The following is a 22,953-nucleotide window of genomic DNA, read 5'->3' as shown; positions in this document are numbered from 1 at the left end:
ACCTTGCCCATCAGGAAATTAATATGCAGAAATCATTGGTGTAAAGCTCAGCCTTCCTTCTGTAGAAAAGGTTCAGAAATTCAGTGTTTTCCACAATGGAGGCAATACGTATATAGGAACTGGACATAAATTGTGAGTAGGACTTTGTACCTTCAGTTGGGACTTGTATGAGAAGGAACACAGTCACAGCAGTTGGATGAGTCTGCAGGAGTTCCTGACACATTTGGGAAGCCCCTCTCTCAGATTCTGTTTCTGAAGCGGAAGAATCAGACCCTATAAATTGTCAGCTGACAAAATGAGAATGTTACATTGGCAGCTGCAACCATTACCTTCTAGCCATACAGTTGTTTGCAAGGGGACATATCAAAAATCTTGGTGGCATGGCAGAGGAAAGTAAAAGGAACATTTTCAGGAGTTCCCATTGTGGCGCAGTGGTTAATGAATCTGACTAGGAACCATGAGGTTGCAGGTTTGATCCCTGGTCTTGCTCAGTGGGTTAAGGATCCGGCCTTGCCGTGAGTTGTGGTGTAGGTCGCAGACGTGGCTCGGATCCCGAGTTGCTGTGGCTCTGGTTTAGGCTGGTGGCTACAGCTCCGATTCAACCCCTAGTCTGGGAACCTCCGTATGCCACGGGAGTGGCCCTGGAAAAGGCAAAAAGACAAAAAAAAAAAGGAAACATTTTCAAATTATGCATCTCCTCTTAATAGGGGTGGGTTTGTTTTTTTTTTATATGGAAACGGTTATGAGCACAGGCTTTGGAGTCAGGCTGCCTAAGTTCAAATCCTGGCTCGAATATTTAATAGTTGTGTAACTCTGGATAAATTATGTAAGCACAAATAGATTGAGCTTTTGCATTTGTAAAACGGGAACGATAGTAGTAGTATCTGTTCATTCAGCTGTTTTGAGAATTAAATGAATTAACACACCTGAAGGAAGGGCTGCCTCCCCCCGCCCCCACCCCGTCCCATTCTACGGCTCCCTCTTGCTGACCTAAGCGGACCGTCCTAGGGAATGCCTGCCCCAGGCCTCAGAACATGGTAGAGTCAAGGTGGGAAAGGACTCTTGGAGGCCATCTGCTCTAATCCATTCTGGAACCCTCGCTTGGAAATCTCGGCCAAGTCATCTGCCCCCTACTTGAACACATTGAAAACACCTGTTCCATTTCTGGACTTTTGAAAGCTCTCCCTTGCACTGAGTCAAAGCCTCTCTCTATTTGCTCTGGCTGTTGCTCTGTGTGTTGGAATTGGAGATAACAGTATTATGGCAAAAATAGCCCCTTCGCTGTTGGCCCCATCCACAGCATGTCAAAATCCCTGGGTCAGGGATAGAACCTGAGCCACAGCAGTGACTCGGGCCATAGCACTGACAATGCCCAATCCTTAGCTCACTGAGCTACCAGGGAACTCCTTAACATCCCTTTAAATAATAGAGGACAGCTAATGGCGAACAAGTAAGCATACAGGCTCTACTGGCACTTTGCCTGGATTGAATCTCAGCTTCCCCACTTACTGATTGCATGATCTTGGGCAACTTAATCTTTCCATGCTACAGATTCTTCATGTGCAAAATGAGCATACTAACACTACCAATTTCATAAAGTTGTGAGGATTTGTTTTTTCTTTTTAGGGCCACACCCACGGCCTATGGAAGTTCCCAGGGCTAGGGGTCAAATCAGAGCTGTAGCTGCCGGCCTACACCACAGCCACAGCCAGGCCAGATCCTTAACCCACTGAGATAGGCCAGGGATTGAACCTGCATCCTCATGGATCCTAGTCAGGTTTGTTACCACTGAGCCACAATGGAAACTCCCGGTTGTGAGGATTGAATGAAATAACAGATTTAAGGAACCTGGTACATAAGACCCAACAATGTCATCAACACTGTTGATGTCCTTCTTAGGCGTTTGCATCTTCAGGCTAAACATCTCTACGTCCTTCATGTGTTCCCCGTGCAATTCCCAGCACCTTCTCAGCCCTTCCCTCTGAGTGAGCTCCAGTTACTGGTACCCCTCTTTAACGGGATCCCCAGGATGGAGCCCATGATTCTGGTGGGTTCCGGCCCACAAATGACCGGGGTGGATCATCCTCTCTCCTGTTCGGGTGTTTGCTCATCCACTGATTCATTCATTCATTCACAAGTGCTTAAAAGCATTTATATTTTTATAAATAGAGCCTAAGGGAGAATTGGCGTTTTTAGTGAACACATCATGGTCTTGTCTCACACTGAACTCACAGTCGACCAGACCAAGGATTGGCAAACTTTTCTTTAAAAAGTCAGATGGCAGTAGTTCCTGCTGTGACTCAGCGGGTTAAGAACCCGACTAGTATCCACGAGGATGGAGGTTCGATCCCTGGCCTTGCTCAGTGGGTTAAGGATCTGGTGTTGCTGTGAGCTGTGGTGTAGGTCACAGATGCGGCTCGGATCCTGCATTGCTGTGGCTATAGTATAGACGGGCAGCTACATCTCTGATTGGACCCCTAGCCTGGGAATGTCCATATGCTGCAGGTGCAGCCCTAAAAAGACAAAAAAAATAAAAACAAAAATTTTTAAAAGATCAAGTGAGGTCACTGGAGTTCTCATTGTGGTTCAGCAGTAATGAAGCCAACTAGTGTCCATGGGGTTGCAGGTTTGATCCCTGGTCTCACTCAGTGGGTTAAGGATTTGGTGCTGCCATGGAGCTGCAGCATAGGTCGCGGATGTGGCTTGGATCCCATGTTGCTATGGCTTGGATCCCATGCCCTGAGGCATAGGGAGTTCCTGGGCCAGCGATCAGAGCCCAGCCACAGTGGTGACCTATGTCGCAGCTGCAGCAGTGCCAGATCCTTTAACCCACTCTGCCGGCAGCTGTAGCTCCAATTTGACCCCTAGCCCAGGAATTTCCACATGCCAGAAGTGCAGCCCTAAAAAGCAAAATAAATAAATAAATAAATAAGCAAATAAATAAAAGATTAAGTGGCTCGTAAGGGTCGAGTCCTGACCTGATGGAACTAGTGCCTTTATAAGAAGAGGATGAGACACTGGAGCACTGTGTGTGTGCCCACACCAAGGAAAGGCCACATGGGCAGGTGGCAAGAAGGCAGTCATCTACAAGCCAGGAAGAAGTTTCTCACCAGAACCCAACCACACTAGCACCCAGATCTCAGACTTCCAATCTCCAGAGCCATGAGAAAATAAATCACTGTTTAACTGACCTAACCTGTAGTGTTTTGTTACAGCAGCTCTAGCAAACTAATACGTGTGGTATAGGTGATAGGACCATGTTTAAAGTAATTAGGGTACAAAAGCATCAAAATTAAAATAGCATCACTAGATGCTCCTCCTCTATAGGAGGAGGCTGAATAGGCAGTCTGTTATTTTGTCTGCTCTGCTTCCTGACTTCTTTGGGGAGCTCCTCACCCCCAGTTCATAGAGTTCCTGTGGAGCTGCCAATCGTAATTTATTGCCCTACGCGGGTCTTGGGCTTGCTTATCATGGTGCCCAGTCACCCTGACAACGGTGATTATAGCTGAGACAGCGGTGGGCACATCACACAGACAGGACATAGGGAGCCCGTCTCTGCACTTATATCCAGTAAATGACCATGGACATTTCATGTGCATTGACAGCATGTGCTTTTTTTGGTTAGTCTTGCTGAGCTGGGGCCGTAGAAGCAAGGCTGAATGTAGGAAGCCTGAGTGCAATGGGAGAGAAGGAGGCTGACACAGGGAGGAGAGCAAAGAAGAGAAAGAGTCAAGGGTGCGAGAATGCCTGGGGCCAGCCTTGTCTCACGTCCACTCCTGCCCCCAGTCCGATAAACCCGTGGATCATTTCACTTTTACCTTACGTTAGCTTGAGTTTGATTTCTGTCACTTGCACCCAAGAATCTTGACCTATACAAGAGGCACACGAGTCCCTTTGGGTCCTGTTTTGGCCAGAACCCAGGCTCAGAGTTGCTTTCGTCGTGCAGCATAGACGGGGCTCATTCTTCTCAGAACCTGGGCCGGACAGGCTCTGCTCTCACCAGACTTCCCACCACCCTGACATGGGCTTTCCCTGCCCTCTCCTCGAGGTCTTCCCAGCTAAACACCCCAGTTTTCTTATTTTCAAATGGAAAGAATTAGCTATAAAAACACTGAATCACTCTACTATATACCCAAAACGAATATAACATTGTAAATACTTCATTTTTAAAAAATGAGAAGACTTGCTGTGCAGTAATTTGATAGAGTATCTGGCACGGTGTCGGGCAGCAGTCAGTGCTTGGCGACACTGGCTCCTGTCATAAACAATTCTCCTTGTGTCCCCAGGCTGCCAGGTTCCAAACTTTTCTTTTTTGGCCGCCTCGAGGCATAGCGAGTTCCCGGGCCAGAGATCAGAGCCCAGCCCACAGGGGCGACCTATGTCGCAGCTGCAGCAGTGCCAGACCCTTTAACCCACTCTGCCAGGCAGGCATCGAACCTGTGTCCTGGTGCTGCACAGATGCCTCTGATGCCGTTGTGCCACAGCGGGAACTCCAGAAATCTTTTCTATTTCCTCACGAAACGCATGCGCAATGACGAGATCGCCATCAGTATCTATTATTTTTACAGTAAGACTTTAGTCCCTACCAGAGAAAGGTCATCTCTCGGCAACAAAGGAGGAGAACACAGGCACATAAAGTCCTGGCTTAAAATCACAATTGGCTAAAAAATCATCCTTGCCTGCTTTTCTTCCTCAATTCAAGAATGGGGAGAAGCCACTCCTTCCACGTCCACAAAGGAGAAGTGAAATTAAATGTCACCACGGGTGCCCGATTTCCACGCTGAGGAAACTCAGAGGAAGGGTTAGCCAGGCGGCCCTCCTGGGCACGGTCCCTAAGGCAGGCTTGCAAAGACCAGATTGGGTCCTGGGCCAACGCCTCTGCTGTCTGCCATCGCCACCCAATGGAGAGCCCACCATTGGCAGGAGGACAGTCCGGAAAACGGAAGAAGCCCACGGTCAGGCTCAAGACAGGAGCAGTAGGGCTGCTACCTGGAGGGAGCCTCTAAGCACCAGGGAACAGCCTGGGGTTAAGGGATGAGGCATAAGGGAAATGCAAAACCCTGCTGACTGCTCTCGGCCTCCTGGGATCCTGCCGTTTCCATTCCTGGGGCTAAAGGAGAATTGCAGTACAAACGGCCCCGCAGAGGGGAGCTTCCACCATCAGTCAGGCCATGCGAAACAACCAACCAGACCAGGGCAATGCTTACACAGGCTGGGCAGGCCAGGAAACCAGGCATGGCTGCAGCAGCCTTCCCGGTCACCAGCAGAGTTCTGAGTCATTTGGGCCCTCGGGGAAAGCCTCCCATCGCCCCGGACAGCAACATCACCCCACCTCGGTGGGTGCTGAGACTTTCACTTCCCCTTCCTTCGGGCCCCACCAGCAGTGGGAAACCAGCACTGCGTGTACCAGATACTGTGCATGATTTGTCAGGTTTAGGCCCCACCCTGTGAAGCGGGTACCTATCCTCTGTGTACACAGGAAGAAACTGAGGCAGAGAGATGTTAATTAGCCAGTGGGCAAGGGGAAGAACTTGCAAGTTGGTGTGACTACAACACCCACATTCTTCTCCACTGCAAGAAAGTTTCCACGGGGAGTTCCCATCGTGGCTCAGTGGAAACAAATCAGACCAGCATCCATGAGGACGCAGGGTCGATCCCTGGCCTGGCTCCGTGGGTCAAGGATCCAGCGTTGCCGTGAGCTGTGGTGTAGGTCACAGATGTGGCTCTGATCTGGTGGTGTTGTGGCTGTGGTGTCAGCCAGCAGCTACAGCCGTGATTCAACTGCTAGCCTGGCAACCTCCATATGCTGTGAGTGAGGCCCTAAAAAGACAAAGAGACCGAAAAAAAAGTTCCCATATATTTAAGAGTCCTGTTCCTAAGGTCTGAGATGAGGGAAATAGGCCAACCCCCCCCACCCCACCCCCAAATAACTTCAAAGACTTCATCTTTTCTCCTTTTTTTCTTTCTTTTCTCCTTCCTTCCTTCCTTCCTTCCTTCCTTCCTTTCTTTCCTTTCTTCCTTTCTTTTTAGGGCTGTACCTGTGGCATATGGAAGTTCCCAGGCTAGAGTATTGAATCGGAGCTGCAACTGCCAGCTTACGCCACAGCCACAGCCACAGCCACAGCAATGCCAGATCTGAGCCACATCTGCAACCTATGCTGCAGCTTGAGGCAAAGCTGGATCCTTAACCCACTGAGTGAGGCCAGGGATCAAACCCACATCCTTATGGATACTAGTTGGGTTCTTAACCCACTGAGCCACAATGGGAACGCCAAGCCTTCATCTTTCTAATAGCCTTTATCTCTGTCATTCTTAAACACAAAGCCATCTCAATGGCACCACTCAAAATATTTACTCTCCCAAGCGAGAAGAGGCTCTTCTCGAATGTCTCCTTAAGAGCACCTGGAGCATGCGTCCTCAGTAATTGCCAGCCACCTCCATCTGCATCTACTCATTCACTGCACAGGTTAGGCCCCTCTTTGCAATGCCCTGCTGTCCTCAGAGTGGCCTGCAGCCCTTACAATTTATCTTCCGTTGGCCTGGCCGGAGACCAAAGGAGATGGTCCAGCTCTAGGGATGGAGACCTCCTCCGGTTTCCCCACTGGAAGACCACTTCGTTATCCAAGCTTCTTGCTCTTCCACACAGATGATACCCAGATGCACATTTCACCATGGCACCTCTTGAGAAACCTCTGGTTAGCAAGGTCTTGAAGGGTTTTCAAACCCCCATCCCTTGTGCTTCTACTCCACAGCTGGGGTGTCAACCTGGGAGGGTAGAAACTCGGGCCGATGTTTGTTGTCCCGTGACCGCAATGGCTATTTCCCTCATTTCAGACACTGGCAGCCAGATGGGCGTCAGTGGTTGGGTGTTGGCTTCGTAACTGGTTTAGGGTGCAAGCTCATCTCATGCCCCTTCTCCATCATCAGTAACTGGAGACAGCTCTCTACGAGGGATTTTTTTTTTTTTTTTTAGGGTGTTTTAATGTCATCTTATTTTCCTGAAATGTCAACGGGACAGCCAAGGAAATTTCTCCCTGGAGTCCTTGGAGGTTGTTCTGAGCTGAAACAACCACCATCACGGTCGGCTGAGCATTAAATGGAACACAGTGTTACTTGCCGAATTAACAGAAATGTACAAACCCGCGCCGGCACGATCTCAGATTTTAGCCACAAAACCTCAGCGTGACTACAGAGAGGCCATCAGTTAGGAGCCGAGATCCAAGCGAAGGAGAGACGGAACGACGGTGACTCGGCTCTGTTCAGCCACTGGGGCAGATGAGAAGGCCAGGAGAAGGCAGGAGGGAGGGCATTTTTAAATGGATTCGCTTTGTGAGAAGACTGCTGGGTGAAAAGCAGGGAGTCAGGGCTTATTGGAAACCAGAGCTGAAGCCATAAAGAAAAAAGTACGACGTTGTAGCATAATGATGATGAGAGATAAAGAAGCTAGACAAAAGCAGGTTACAAAACTGAATGTACAATAGTGCCCGATTTTTGAAAACTCTGTGAGAGAAAGAGATTAAGAGAGAGAACGAGCGAGAAGGAGACAGACGGTATGCGTGAGTGAATGCCAGGCTTCCTAAGACTGATTTTGCAATCAAAGGTTCTGGAATTTTTTTAAAAAATACAGATTCATTATCTCTGTCCCTAAAGGTTCTGATTAGATCTGATTTGGGGCCCAGGTTGTTCTGATGCCCTGTCAGCCCTGAGAACCACCAGTACATGCAGAGGAAATAAAAGATCAAAGAGAGCTTTAATGAGGTATTTCAGATTTAATTTTTTTTTCCTGTGGTTTTCTATGTTTTTACAGATTGTTCTATGAACATACAGTACACCTGCCATTCTCTCTCTCTCTCTCTCTTTTTTTTTTTTTGTCTTTTTAGGGCCACACCTATGGCATATGTAGGTTCCCAGGCTAGGGGTCGAATCGGAGCCATAGCTGCCAGCCTACACCACAGTCACAGCAACATGAGATCTGAGCCACGTCTTCGACCTACACCGCAGCTCACGGCAACGGCGGATGCTTAACCCACTGGGCGAGGCCAGGGATCGAACTCACATCGGCACGGATACTAGGTGGGTTCATTACCTCTGAGCCATGATGGGAACTCCCCATTCTGCTTATTAATAAAAATTATTTAGGAAAAACCATCCCAGATAACAAGAACAGGTAATAACAATGGCTAATATTTATGAAGCGCTTCCTGAGAGCCAGACATGGTTTTATGAATATCATTTGGTCCTTACAACAACACTGTGAGCAAGGCACGAGTGTGTGAGCCATTTCACTCAGGAGGGAAGCAGAGGTCCAAGAGGTGGCAGCTCAGACAGCAAGAGAATGACAGACAGAGCAGGGACGGTCACTTGAAAACCTGAGACCGCCACATGCTACTTTGCTCAGGTTACAAGAAGTCCTGTGCGGTCCAAATGCCCACCTGGGCAACCGCGGGCTCCCTCGCAGGCTCCCTCACATGGGTCCAGGCCTCACCTGTGGCTGCTTTGTGCTTTGCAGAATCACGGGAAGTTTCTTCTCTGCAGTTCCGTCAAGGTGCTATTTCTCTCAGAGACTTCTCAGAGTTGGCAACTGGCCTGAAAGGATATCTGTCACCATGCAAGCTAGACAGAGGGAAAAAGAAAGAGGCAATTAATCACTGCAGGACATAGGCTGGCTATTAAGACATATCCTAAGAAAACTTTTTAAAGTTTTTTTTGGGGGGGAGGGGGGTGGCCTGCACCCATGGCACATGGAAGTTCCCAGGCTAGGGGGTGAATTGGAGCTGCAGCTGCCAGCCTATGTCACGGCCACAGCAACGTGGGATGGAGCCTCATCTTCGACCTACACCAGAGCTCACGGCAACGCCAGATCGCCAACCCACTGAGCGAGGCCAGGGATCGAACCCGCATCCTCGTGGTTGCTCATAAGGTCTGTTACCACTGAGCCACAACGGGATCTCCCTTCTTTAAAGATCTTAATTGCTTTTTTCATGGAGGGCGAATGAAGTTCTATGAAGTGCTCTAGGCCATTATACATGAGGCTACGGATGTGAAATTCTGCAGGGTCTTCCCCTGGGGACAGGACAGAGTGTTCATCAGAGTGTCGCTGTTTCACAGATGGTGGTGCCAAGTTATTAAGAAACTTCCTGGAAGAGAAAAAAAAATGAAGTGATGCTCTCACCAAAACCAAGGTTCTTTTCTTGTCCTCAAGTGGTTTGTGGATTTCAAGAACAGTAAAAATCAGCAGCTGTTCAAATTCATTCTCCTTCATGGTAAGGTTGCCAGATAAAACACGGCAGGTCCAGTTAGAGTTGAATTTCAGATAAACAATTTTTTGGTACAAAAGGTCTCAAATATTGCATGGAATATATTTATACTAAAAAATCATTCATTGTTTAATTTTAGATAAACTTTAACTGGCAGTCCTGTACTTTTATTTGCTAAATATCACAGACCAATGTCATGGGAAACAAGGTCTGATTCTCTCCTTGGAGACTGCTGCCCCATCTAGTGTCACCAGCTCAATGATTGGAAGAAGCATAAACCAGAAAATTAACCCCAGTCCATCTTTTGTGCCACACATCCAGTGGGCCAACTTCTTTGGTAGTCAAAAAGCTTTACATATGCCAAAGGCACACACACGCCTGCGCACCTGACACAACTGCATGCACTCACACACCTTCAGACACGCACAGCACACACTTGTGTCTATCCATATAGATACGCACACCCGCAGGGTGCAGATTGACTTGGGTTAGTCCCAACTTTCTACAATGCAAATCCTCCCTCTCTGTCCAGATGTTCATAGCTTTCCAAAAACCCAAGTTTTCTTTTGGTCGGTTCCTGTCTACTGAAGGAGAAAGTCGCGTCTCCAGCTTGTTTTGTAAGCCCAGCTACAAAACTGGGCTCCCCCGAGGCGGTTGGCGATAAGACCTTATCTCTTGTGTTTTAGAAAATTTGAATATTCCTTTTCTTGCCGCGGCATTAACCTGCCTCTTTTAGTAGAAAGGGGATGACTATTGTCTTAGGACCCGATAGTGAAAGCAACTTATAACAAGAAAAAATAAAAACGGGGCATTGAAAACTTGAACCGTGTAATAAAAACACTTGAAAATGAGAGAGAAGAAAAGTTTTGAAGTGGTCTCAAGAAGTAGTATAGCTTAGTAGTTAAATGAATTATCCCTAAGAGCCAGGCTACTTGAGTTGCTAGCGGGCCAAATTACTCAAGCTTATCTGTAGGGTGGAAATAATAACGCTATCTGTCTCATGAGGTTCTTTGTGGTATTTAAGTAAATATATAAAAGATGTGTGAAATAGTGGCTGACACATACTATTTACTATTATAATTACTTCTTCTTTGCCTTACACAGGGGTAGCCTTTTTACATATGCAATTCCATTCGACTGTCAAATGAAAGCGAGGTGTGTGGATGTGAGGAAACTGAGGCTCAGAGAGGTTAAGAGACTTACGCGGGGTCACACAGCTCACATGCAACAAAGCCATGCTCTAAGTACCAGTCTCAGAACAGAGCCACTCTTCTCTTGATTATCCAATTTTAAGATGACAGGCGGAAAGTCACAGGTGGCACGATGGTAGCTCTTTAGGGAGGAGACAGAATTACTTCTACGGACATTGTTTCTGCAGAGCCACGTGGGGGTGTCAGGAGGGGTTTGGACTAGATCGTGTGGCAGAGAGCACAGGACCTTCTGCTTAGTTACAAACCTCATCCAAACATTCGCCGGCAGGATTAGCACCTTACTTGCTCGTGACCTCTCCAAGCAAATTCTCGAGAGGCCAGGCCGAAAGCCCTGACCCTGGACTCTGCCCGACTCTCCATCACTAAGGCGGTCCGTACAAGGAGGGCTGGCCCACTAGCACTGGGTGTGTTCAGCAGCAGCCCCAGGACTTTACCCTCAACCCTCTTCTCTATTTACCCCCTCGCCCCAGGTAATAGCACTCAGTCCCTTTAATACAAGCCAGAGGCTGAAGGCTTCCAAGTACACGGCTCTAGCCCAGACCTCTCTTTCTGAACCCAGACTCACAACTGTCTACTCAGCTTCTCCACTTATATATCTAACACACATTTCAGACTTAACAAGTCCAAACAGTGTTTTACTCCAAATTGGCTTAACCGCCAAGGGCCCCAGTTCAGTGGATGGCAACGCTGTCTTTCCGGTTGTGAGACCTGAAGACACGGAATCGCCCTTCGTGTCTCCTTACTGGCTCTGAGAGCCAATCCATCAGCTCACCCCTCATCCACTCCCTCCACGCCAGCTCATCTTCATCAGGACGGTGGCAGTGGACTCCTAGCTGGCCACCTTGCTTCCACCCTTGCCTTCCACAGGGGTGTAGTCTTCACACAGCAGCCAGAGCCCCCTTGTGAGACCTGCCCCAGATCACCGCCCTGCTCTGCTCAGACTCCTCCGAAGTCTCCCATCTCAGGGGACCGGAAAAGCCCACCGTGACCCACAGTTCTCTCAGACCTCGCCTCCTGCCGCTGTCCCCAGCTCCATCTGCTCCAGCCCGGAGGCCTCCGCCCCCGTCCTTGCACAGGCTGAGCCGGCTCCTGCATTGGGGCCTTTGCACATGCCCTTCCCTCTGCTGGACGCACTGCCCCACGATGCCCTTGTGACCCACTCCCCAGCATCCCTCAGAACGCTATGCTGCTCCATCTCACTTGACCAGAGAGAAGCGCCCTGTCCATCTTCCTGAAACAGCGACACGCCACCCTCCCCGGGGTGCTCCCTCTCCCTTAACCTGCCTTGTTTTTTCACAGCATATATCACTTCCCAATGCGATCTTTTCATCTCTTTGCCTGTCTCCACTTTTAGAAGGGGAGATCCATGGGGATAGAGATTTTGTTTGCTTTTCGCCCACGATTTCTGTATCCTCAGGGCTTAGGAGACTCGGAGCACGGTAAGTATCTGGCAGTGGAGTGAACAGAAAGAGCCTCTGGCCAGCTCGACAGGGCCCCTCTGCTGACTGCTCCTGCTTCCCTTCCCTTCCCTAAAAGCAGCCTCTATGAAGACTCTCAGGGTTCCCGTCATGGCTCAGTGGTTAACGAATCTGACTAGCATCCATGAGGACACAGGTTCGATCCCTGGCCTCGCTCAGTGGGTTAAGGATCCGGCGTTGCCGTGAGCTCTGGTGTAGGTTGCAGACGCAGCTCGGATCCAGCATTGCTGTGGCTGTGGCATGGGCTGGCGGCTACAGCTCCCATTGGATCCCTAGCCTGGGAACCCCCATGTGCTGCAAGTGCAGCCCTAAAAAGCAAAACAAACAAACAAACAAACAAAAACAAAAACAAAAAAAACCACCCAAAAGAAGTCTCTCCGTTCTGCACTCTTTTCCACCTTAGGAATCAAGACTCCAGGATGATCCCGAACCAATCCTTTCTGGCCGGCTGCCTGGCTGGCTGGCTGGCTTCTGTGGTTTGCTGTCCTGCTCGGTTGGGTTGGGCAGACAGGCTCATGGGCAAAGCCACGTGCAAGGTTCTCCGCGTGTCTCCAGCTCCCCACGTGCTCTCGTGGAAACGTGTCTGGGGACACTATTCTAAACGCTCCAAACCAACCAGCACAGGATGAAAACCTCGTCGCTCAGGGAGAAGAGAAAACAAATCCATCCACCCTAAGGCCCACTTCCATGGAAACTCCGCATGAGTTCAAAAGGCCTGTGCTGGCAACACTTGCGGCTTTTATTATCCTCTCGTCATTCCAGGGACCGGGTTTGCAGGCACATGCTGCGAGGAGGAGGCCTTGTGAATTGAATGCACCAAGCAGGAAGCTTTCCAAAGCCCAAATTAACTGTCTTCAGCAGCATCGAAACAATTATTATTTTGTAAGGAGTTGGCCAGTCAGAGACTTTGGCACCTCCATTAGGGACCCTCAAACCACGCCAAGTCCTCAGCCTCTCCCTGCAGAAGTCCCTTTGCCCCCCACCCCCACCCGCAATAAGCAAGGCGCTTAGAGAAAGGCTGATGGGGGCGGGGGGGGGGGGGACGGACTCATCCAATCCTCTGGCTTCTGCTGCATCTCCCAACAGCTGAAGTACTGCCTGGAGAAGGCTAGCACAAATATCGAATGTTGCTAAGGGTAGAACGCTAGAACATGTGGCATCTAAATGTTCATCCCTCTCTTCCTAAAAGGATTCAGGTCTGTCCAATCATAGCTGTGTTGATTAATCATTTCTCCAGAATTTATTGACAAAACTATCAAGAGGGCCAGAGTGCCTATTAATGGGCCCCAAGTTCAAGGATGTTCCTTCTGTTCCCATGAAGAGGACAATGCCCCAGTGGAAATGCTTGAACGCTGGTTTTTCTGACAGTCGGATAAGCCAGCATCCTCCCAAGATTCCTGAACATTCAAGCAGCGCAAATCCCTAGTTCATCTTTTAAGTAGAGATCTGGACACGAACACTGTACTTTTAAGCTGTCAGCCATTTCAAGAGGCACCGTTATTTTATGTAAAGCTAAGAAAGCAAACGATGCTGTCAATGAAATCAGAACAAGCCATTAATTGTAAGTTGTGTTCTGATAAAAGTTGTAAACAGTTATGCATCTTGGAGTTCCCATCATGGCTCAGTGGTGACGACCCCAACTAGTATCCCTGAGGACGCAGGTTCAATCCCTGGCCTTGCGCAGTGGGTTAAGGATCTGGCATTGCCGTGAGCTGACGAGGCTCAGATCCTGCATCACCATGGCTGTGGCTGTGGTGTAGGCGGGCAGCTGCAGCTCCAAGTCGACCCCTAGCCTGGGAGCCTCCAAATGCTGCACTTGTGGCCCTAAAAAGCAAATAAATAAATACACAAATAAAAAATAAAAATTGTGCATCTTACAACATGTGTGTGTGCACAGGTATGTTGGGAGACAAAGAAAGATGTAATTGGGAGGAAAAAAAAACTCATGTAAGTGATTTGGAGCAGTTTTGATATTTAGTATTTTCAGTATATATTTAGTATTTAATCATTTCTAAGATTAAGGAAAATTACTATAATGCTTTTAAAAATACTTGGGGATTTTAATAGAATTTTTAAAATTATAAACCGTGTGAAATTATTTCTGTTTTAGACTCTAGTGAGCTAGCAGTGCATTCTCCAACGTGAACATGAATTACCTGATTGCTCTTTCTGCTTGCTCCGCTTGCAAAGGGCCATACGAGCTCAGGGCTGCTGCCTCAGCAGAGCACATACGATGAAGTCACGCAGCCAGCGGGCATCGTTCTAAGATCTTCAATTCCCTCGCGCGCTCACTCATCTTTCATGACTGCCTTCCAGCTCCTCTTCTGAGTTTATCACTGATTTCTCATTTCCAGCATGAAAAGCTCGAACTAGACTGATTTCTAAGCCCCCTTTCTGCTTTAACATTCAGTTTTCTACTAATTCCGGCTTGACTTTTAAAATACAGGAATCAGCCGGCAAACATTTAATGAGCATAGCGTAACAAGGGAGTCAGCTTTTTCTGAGCATTCGCTGCGTACAAGGCACTACAGTAATTGCTTTCCACACACTGTTGCATTTCATCCCCAAGGTAGCTCTGCGAGGCAGATGTGATTATGACCATTTTACAGATGCAGATGCTTCAAGTAAATAAATGTGAGGCAGGGTCTTTTTTTCTCTGTTGCAGATTTATGGACATAAAATTCACATCCCATTAGACTTTACCTTTTAAAGTGCAAAATTCAGGGAGTTCCCACTGTGGCTCAGCAGTGACGAATTGGACTGGTATCCATGAGGACACGGGTTCAATCCCTGGCCCCGCTCAGTGGGTTAAGGAGCCAGAGTTGCCGGAGCTGTGGTGTAGGTTACAGAGGCGGCTCGGATCCCACATTGCTGTGGCTGTGGTGTCGGCCAGCAGCCAAAGCTCAGATTCGACCCTTAGCCTGGGAACCTCCATATGCCACGGGTTTGGCCCTAAAAAGCAAAATAAATAAATTAATTAATTAAAGGGTAAAGTTCAACAATTTTTAGTGTATTCAGTGTTATGCAACTAGCACCATAATCAATATTAGATCTTTCCCACCCCCACACCCTATGGCAGTCACTTCCAATTGCCTGCTCTCCCAGGCCCGGCAAACACTAGTCTACGCTGTATCTCTATAGGTTGCCTATTAAGGATGTTTCCTATAAGTGGAAACGTACGATACAGTTGCCTGTCAGTATCCACAGGGTTTGGTTCCAGGAGCTCCTACCAATGCCAAGACCCAAGGGTGCTCACTGCCTGTATAGAAAACACTGGACTACAGTGAATAGAGTCGGCCCTCCATAGACTCGATTTGGGGACCATGAGTTCAACCAATCGTGACTAAGGAGAGGCCGCTGAGGGTGGTCCTTCCAGGCAGGGTCTTGACCCCAAGCCTTGACGGCAGCATTCTATACCACACTGCCTCCGAGCCGGGGTTTTGAAGGACACAGATCAAGTAGGATGCTAATCCCTACTCCGGTTTGAGTGAGAAAACCTTCAAAACAATAGACGACAATCTATGGCAATAGAGGAGACGAAAGTGTGACAAGACCGAGAGACCTCCCTTGCTGCTCGCTTCTCCTCCTCTTCCCGGCCTGCCAGTGGATGGTTAGAAGCGGCTCAGAGGCATTTGGGTTCTGAGCAGCTGCCCACCCCCGCTCACTCTCACAGACTCTGCAGCTCGCTCAGCAACCGTAAAAACAGAGTCAAAAGAAAGAGCAGGGGACTTTCCCGGCCCTCTTTGGCCAAAGTCTGGGGCAGACTGCGGTCTTGTTTCTGCACCCAGTCTCGAGCTGGCAACGCGTTCCCCAAACATTCCAAGCCGCCCCTGTGGGCGCTCCATCCCTGTCCCCTGGCTACACGTTTCCGTTTCTCCTTGACTCGACTGCTGTAAATCTTCTCACCACAAAGGGCAGGCACCTTGCCCTGGGATGCGAAAGGACACAGGACTTGGTGGCGACGGCAGAGGCGACTGTGCTGGGTATTCCCTCTTTGCCCCGCAGCATCCTCTGCCCTCCTCTACCTGCTCTGGGCCCCCGAGGGCTGGTCTCTGGTGCTGCATCACCGGGGCTCCCATACCCTCAGGGGAGCCCCAGGTGGCAGCTGGCACAAGGTAGGATGCAGGCCGGGATCTGTAATCTCTGGTCCCTCTCTCTCTCTTTGGGTCTAGGGCTGGTAGCAGCTGCTTTCCGTGGCAGCTTCTGGACATCTCGCCATCCCTTTACAGGCGCCTTAATCTTTCCCAGACATTTGAAAATCATCTCTCCGTTAATTTCTTTTCAGTTAAATTCTTTTTCTGCTAGGATAGCTAGCCGCCTTCAAAGCAGCGACTGACAGCTAGGGCAGCCTTCAGAGATTCATGCCAAAAGGGAACAGGCAGAGCTTGCTCTCTATCTACCCCAACAACCACTTTGCTTCTGCCTTAATAAAGGAACACTTCATTTGGAGCTGGGCACGTGGCTACCTTTAGTGAAGATCTATTTTCCAGCCTCCTGAGCAATTAGCCCTCTGACTTCGTTCTGCCAGGCAAGACATAAGCAGAAGTAAAATGTAGCAGCTTCTGGGAAACTTTGAATGATCGCTAGATCGTGTCATTTGGCCTTTTCTTCCACGCTCCTTCCTCTGCTCTAACACCTGGAACATGACTGTGATGGTCGGAGTCCAGCAGCCGTCTTAGACCATGAGGATAAAGGCTGTATCTTAGTGATGGTGGGATGGGGAGACTGTGTCCCTCCATACCAGCCTGGACTGCCTATTTCTTTTTTTTAATTTTTTATTTAATTAATTAATTCACTTTTGGTCTTTTTAGGGCTACACCTGCAGCATACAGAGGTTCCCAAGTTAGGGGTCGAATTTGAGCTGTAGCTGCCGGCCTACAGCATAGCCACAGCAATGCCAGATCCTTGACCCACTGAGCGAGGTCAGGGATTGAGCCCATGTCCTCACGGATACTAGTCAGGTTCGTTACCGCTGAGCCACAACGAGAACTCCCTTTTTACTTTTTTTTTTTTTTCTTTTTACAGCTGCACCCATAGCTTATGGAAGTTCCCAGGCTAGGGGTTGAATCAGAGCTATAGCTGGGACCTACGCCACAGCCACAGCAACGCCAGATCCGAGCTGCATCTGTGACCTATGCCACAGCTGGATTCTTAACCCACTGAGCAGGGCCAGGGGTCAAATCTGCATCCTCACAGAGATTACATCAGGTTCTTAGTCCACTAAACCATAGTGGGAACTCCCTGGACTACTTACTTCTTTTTTTTTTTATGTTTTTATTTTATTTTTTAGGGCCACACCAGGGGCATATGGAAGTTCCCAGGCCACGGGTTGAATTGGAGCTACAGCGGCTGGCCTACGCCACAGCCACTGCAATGCGGGATCGGACCATATCAGCAACTTCCATCACAGCTCAGGGCAACACTGGATCCCCAACCCACTGAGTGAGGCCTAGGATTGAACCTGCATCCTCATGGACACTAGTCAGATTCATTTCCATTGTGCCACCCAGGAGCTCCCTGGACTGCCTACTTCTGATCCTCTTTACAACCAATGTTTGCTTATGCCACTATTATTTTTGGCTAGCCGTAACATGTCGCTGAATTAATCCTAATCACAACTGGTGAGTGAGCTTGGAAAAAGAACTGTGGTCATTTCTAGCCAAAAGAACCCCAGACCTGAGGGCAGAAGACGTTGGTTCAACTTGCACTCTTCTACCAAGAGCTCTAGAACCTTCAGAAAATCAGCTGCTCTTTCTGAGACTCAATTCCTTCTGTTGAAAAAAATAGTGTCCATTTCACCTAATCATTGAGAAGAAACATGAAATGACTTTTGTTTCAATGTCTACCCCACAGTAAGCACATGATTTTGAAAGTATGGCTCTAGAGTTACACCAGGAGTTGAAAGTCTACCTCCACCACTCATTAGCTGTGTGCCTTAGGGAAAGTCGTTTGACTCTCTGGGTCTCGGTTCTCTCCTCTTTAAAAGTGCCTGATAGGAGTTCTCATCGTGGCACAATGGAAATGAATCCGACTAGGAATTATGAGGTTGCGGGTTCGATCCCTGGCCTCGCTCAGTGGATTAAGGATCTGGAGTTGCCATGAGCTGTGGTGTAGCTCACAGACGTGGCTCAGATCTGGCGTTGCTATGGCTGTGGCGTAGGCCGGCAGCTGTAGCTCTGATTAGACCCCTAGCCTGGGAACCTCCATATGCTGTGGGTGCGGCGCTAAAAAGCAAAAAAAAAAAAAAAAAAAAGCACATGATAATAATACATGCTTCATAAGACTTTGAGGATACAATTAGAGAATTCATGTAATTCTCGTATTATATTACCTAGCATCCAGTAAGCATTCATTAGATGAATAACTATGGTTATTATTACTTTCTACTAATTATTCTCTAATCACTTTCATATAGTCTTGTAATGATTGTTTACCTTTAGGTCTTGGATGGCATATTCCTCGGACAGCGGTCTGCTTATAGGCCATACCAGCTTTCATACTTCCTAACCCTATGCCAAATGCAGGAGGACTTGATTAAACAGCTAACGAGTCATCTTGCATGAATCAGCCGAAGAGGTCCAGTTCTGAAGGGGAATTGAGAGTCCTAGTCTTAGACACAGCTAGATTTACCAAAGAGGGATGCGATAGGGTGGGGCTGGGAAAGGGCTGGAGATTTCAGAATTCATAGAGCGTTCTATCAATCAGGGTTCTTTGTGGCAGACAACAGAATTCACTCAGGCTGCTTAAGCAGAAATAAGCACATACAAGAAACTAAAGAGCTCGCAGAAGCTCTGGGGAAGATCAGAGAGCCAAGCTTGAATACAACGCAGTTAGAAAAAAAAAGGTCCTACCACAACACGGCACTACTTAATGCAGGCCCAAGAAGAAGGAAGAGCTTCTACTAAGCTTAGCAAAAAATCTGCCACTCCTCTCCCTCTCCCTCTCCCTCTCTCTCTCCCTCTCTCGGCTCAGCCACCATCTGGCATCTCTGCCACATTAAGTTGGCAGACACTACCCCAAGTCTCCATCTATCTGCAAGGGAGTCTATGAATGTAGATTTCAGCTTTCTGGACAGAAAGGGATGGGAACAGGTGCTTAGTGAGCCCATTGTTAGTATCTGCCACATGAATTTTACGGCTTTGTGTCTGCTTGTGGCTTTATCAGTATGACCGTCAGAAAGACCATGAGCTATAGAGAAAAGATCCTGGACCATGACACCGGAAAAATGTGGTTTCTTTCTTCTCCTTGGAGAGACCAAACGCGCTCCTATCTTAAGGCCCCTGTGTACGTTCACCTTTTCCCTGGAACTCTCTGCCCTTCTGTCTTCTCAGGCATCAGCCTTACTTGTCTTCAAGTTCCAGTATGAACGAAACGTCCTCGGCTATGCCTTCCCCAGCTACCGCATCTACACGGGCCTGTTGCACCTGGCCTCCCTGCGTATCTTTCTTTTAAATTCTTTTTAGCATTTATCTGCTATTTTGTTCATTTGCTATTGTTTGTTTATGGTGTTTACTCCTCTTACCTCGAAATAGAATGGCAATTCCATAAGAGCAGAGACCTAGTCCGCTTTGTTCACAGCTGTATCCCTGGAGTTCTGAAGAGTGGCTGATACATGATAATAACAGCATGATTATTAGCATATACTTACGCTAATGATATATACATACACACAGCCTGGCTTTAACGTCTGAGCTCTTAACTGCTACAGCAGGTAAATACAGGAGGTGCTTAACAAATAATTCATGGCTAAATAAGTGACTGGACATCTTTTAGTCATCTCATTAAGCCTCTCTGCTGTGTTAACACTGCTGAGTATCTCTTTCTCTGACTCCTTCGTGAGCCCCTCTTCCTCAGTCCCTTCTCCCACTCCCATCACCTGCTGGTATTTTACACGTTTCCATCCTGTGTCAACTGTCCTTTCCTATCCCATGCTCCCCTTGGGTCATATTCAGAGTCATAATGGAATGACCGTATTTTATGCTGATGGGTCCCAGATCGACCGTAAATCTCCGGGGCTGATTCTCCCAGAGGGACAGAATCAAATGCTCTTGGTGTCCTGGGCATCATGAGTTGAGCATCCCAAACTCAACAAACACCAAGTTAACTTAATTTGCTATACGTACAATCAGGCTAGCCCCAGCCATGCTGTGGAGACAGTGTGATTTCTATGGAGACAGTGTGATTTCATCTCCTCCCGCCCCAAAACAAAATTTGCTCCTTCTCCCCTAACCCCCATCACACTTAATATCAGCGTCCTTTAGCCAGTCGTCAGGGCCAACAACCTGGCGGTCACTGTAGAGTCTTCCTCCCTCTCCCCGTAGCCCATCTATGACGACTCCTGCGGACCTACCTCTTCAATTGTTCTCCAGTCCACTCCTCTCTAGTCCCACCCCCAGAAGGACTTCCGAATCTCGTTCCCAGAACACGTGTTGCAATAGTGTCCTAACTACTCTACCCGCTCTGGTTTTGCCCCCTCAGGTCTGTTTCGCAATAGCACCAGGGTGATCTAATCGCGGTGGACCTGTGCTTGTTCTACTCTACTCGCTTCAGTGGCTCTGCCATGCATTGCCTTCAGGATAAAATTCCCACTTGTTAAAATCAACTTGGACCTGGCCCTCGCCCACGTCCCAAATCTACATCCAGCCGCTCCCTACTCCCAACCGTCACCATGCCCTCTGCTTCAGAAATGGCCAGTTCACCGCATGTCCGCAGCAAAGCCCACATACAGAGCCACGTTTGTCTCCTTGTGGAAGAGGGACCAGGGAAAGCCAGTCAATTCAAGAGGAGAGGAAATGTTCTGAAAGCTTTTCAGTCCCCTAGGTTCTTCTTGCAGCCCAGCTGCAGTCCTGCCATTATGCTTCTCCAGACACTCCGAGAGCTTTATAATTCAGTCTCTTTATTCGTTTCTGCTGGCTCAAGTTGATGTCTGTTATTTGAAACCAAAAGAGTTCCAACAAATGCACTGATGAACTGAAAGAAAAGGCATCTATTTACATAAGACGATTTGCATGAGAGAAAGGAAAGAACCCCAAGACAGGAAGAGGAAGAGGACAGGGGAGAATGGCCTGGCCAGCTCCAGGGTTCACTGTAGCAAGAGAAGCTGCAAAGGGCAACATGGATGGACTAAGACATGATCATACCACGCAAAGCAACTCTGAAAAAGAAAGACAAATACTCTATGATATCACTCATATGTGGAATCTGCAATACTACGCAAGTGAACCTATCTACGAAACAGAAACAAACTCACATCGAGAATAGACTTGTTGTTGCCAAGGGCGAGAGAAGGATTAGGAGTTTGGGATTAGCAGATGCAAAGTGGTCTGCACAGGCTGGATAAACAACGAGGGACTACTGTATAGCACAGGGAATGGTATTTCATATTCTGTGATAAACCATACAGGAAAAGAATATGAAAAAGAATATGTATAAAACCGAATCACTTTGCTGCACAGTAGAAACACAACATTGTAAATCAACTAGACTTCAATAATTTTTTTTTAAAAAGAGAAGATGCAAACAGACAGTGAAGCCTCTGCTTTACAAAGCCACCCTCCTGAAGAAGCACAGCTTTTTAAGCCCAAGTGACAAAATGACACAGGGCAGTACCTTTTCTGTGAGGGATGCAGCCCAGCTATGGCCCCTTGAGGGCTCCAGGGAACATGGAACCGCTCTGGCATCTCCAGGCTGGCTCTCTGGCGCTCACTGAAAGATGGCGTTCTTGGCACAATCCTCAGTGTTATCACCATGGACCCCAGCAGCACCGATGTGGACGTGTCCCCTCCCCAAATGGCTCAGTGGGCAACAGGAATTTCTGCAGTGAGGGGGTCAGAGCACAGGAAGAAGATGTCAGGAATGGCCCTTGGTAACTGTAGTGAACGGACTGGTTTGCGACACCCCCCCCCCGGGGCATCCCCCAAATAACTGAATGAGACTTGAATGGGGGCACTCAGGGCTCTGAAATGTCAAGATGTAAGATAGATTCAGCACAGTGTGAGTTATTACCATCAATGGGCCCGCACTGCAACCCACAGGCCAGGGAAATCTGAGGACATTTAAATTCATGGCGTTAAATCTACTTTAAAAAACTTTTTTCTTTTTTTATGGCCTGTAGCATATGGAAATCCCCAGGCTGGGGGTCATATTGGAGCTACAGCTGCACCACAACCACGGCAACACCAGATCCAAGCCACATCTGCGACCTACACCACAACTCATGGCAATGCCAGATCCTTAAGCTACGGAGTGAGTCCAGGGATCAAACCTACATCCTCATAGATACTAGTTGGGTATTTAACCTGAGCCACAGTGGACACCCCCTTAAATTTTTAAGTGAATGAGTAAAATAACTTAGGAAAGCCAAGATGGAATAACCTGTGGGACTTCCCTTCAATCGCTTCTCTAGAACTCACAACATATTTATGAGATGTCATCCACTAAAAGAAACTGTTCATAATGTAGGCGTGCTGAGATTTTCCTATTCAGTCAGCAAAGCAGAAGGGGACAACGGAAAGTCTGCCTTCCGGGGCTACAAGTCTCAAAGTCCCCATTATCAAATTAGGGTCTCTGGGTAGTTAGCCACAGAGACCTTGCCCATTATTCTCTAGCTCATGGGGGAAAGAGGTAGCTAGAGATTTTTATAAGCTTGCTTGTAGTTGTGCATTTCTCATGGAGTGCTTGACCCAGTTGTGAAATGACATACTTCCCATAGCTTGCTTTGGATTAACCTGACTGAACAGAGAGCAAATCAATTCACCCATGGAAGGGATGTCAACCTAGCCTTAAAGAGAAACTTCCTCTCCAAAGAAACCTTGAACTACATTCAACTTGATACTTAACACATCTCTCATGATCTCCAAGTACTTTTCCACTCTTTTTTTTTTTTTTTTTGTCTTTTTAGGGCTGCACCCACAGCATATGGAAGCTCCAGGCTAGGGGTTGAATCCGAGCTGTAGCAGCTGGCCTACACCACAGCCACAGCAATGCCAGATCCGAGCCTTGTCTGCG

General features: G+C 48.1%; 1 long non-coding RNA gene across 1 annotated transcript; it reads right to left on the bottom strand.

Moving 5' to 3' along the window:
- Positions 1-8,094: 8,094 nt before the first annotated feature.
- On the bottom strand, positions 8,095-20,927 carry LOC125131528 (uncharacterized). The gene is made up of 3 exons (XR_007135948.1): positions 19,469-20,927; positions 18,381-18,530; positions 8,095-8,613 (listed from the first exon to the last, which is right to left on the bottom strand). It is a non-coding gene; the product is annotated as an uncharacterized LOC125131528 (long non-coding RNA).
- Positions 20,928-22,953: the final 2,026 nt, after the last annotated feature.

Source organism: Phacochoerus africanus, chromosome 7, assembly GCF_016906955.1.
Source record: "Phacochoerus africanus isolate WHEZ1 chromosome 7, ROS_Pafr_v1, whole genome shotgun sequence".
Classification (NCBI taxonomy): Eukaryota; Metazoa; Chordata; class Mammalia; order Artiodactyla; family Suidae; genus Phacochoerus; species Phacochoerus africanus.
This window is presented reverse-complemented; position numbering and strand designations above follow the sequence as displayed.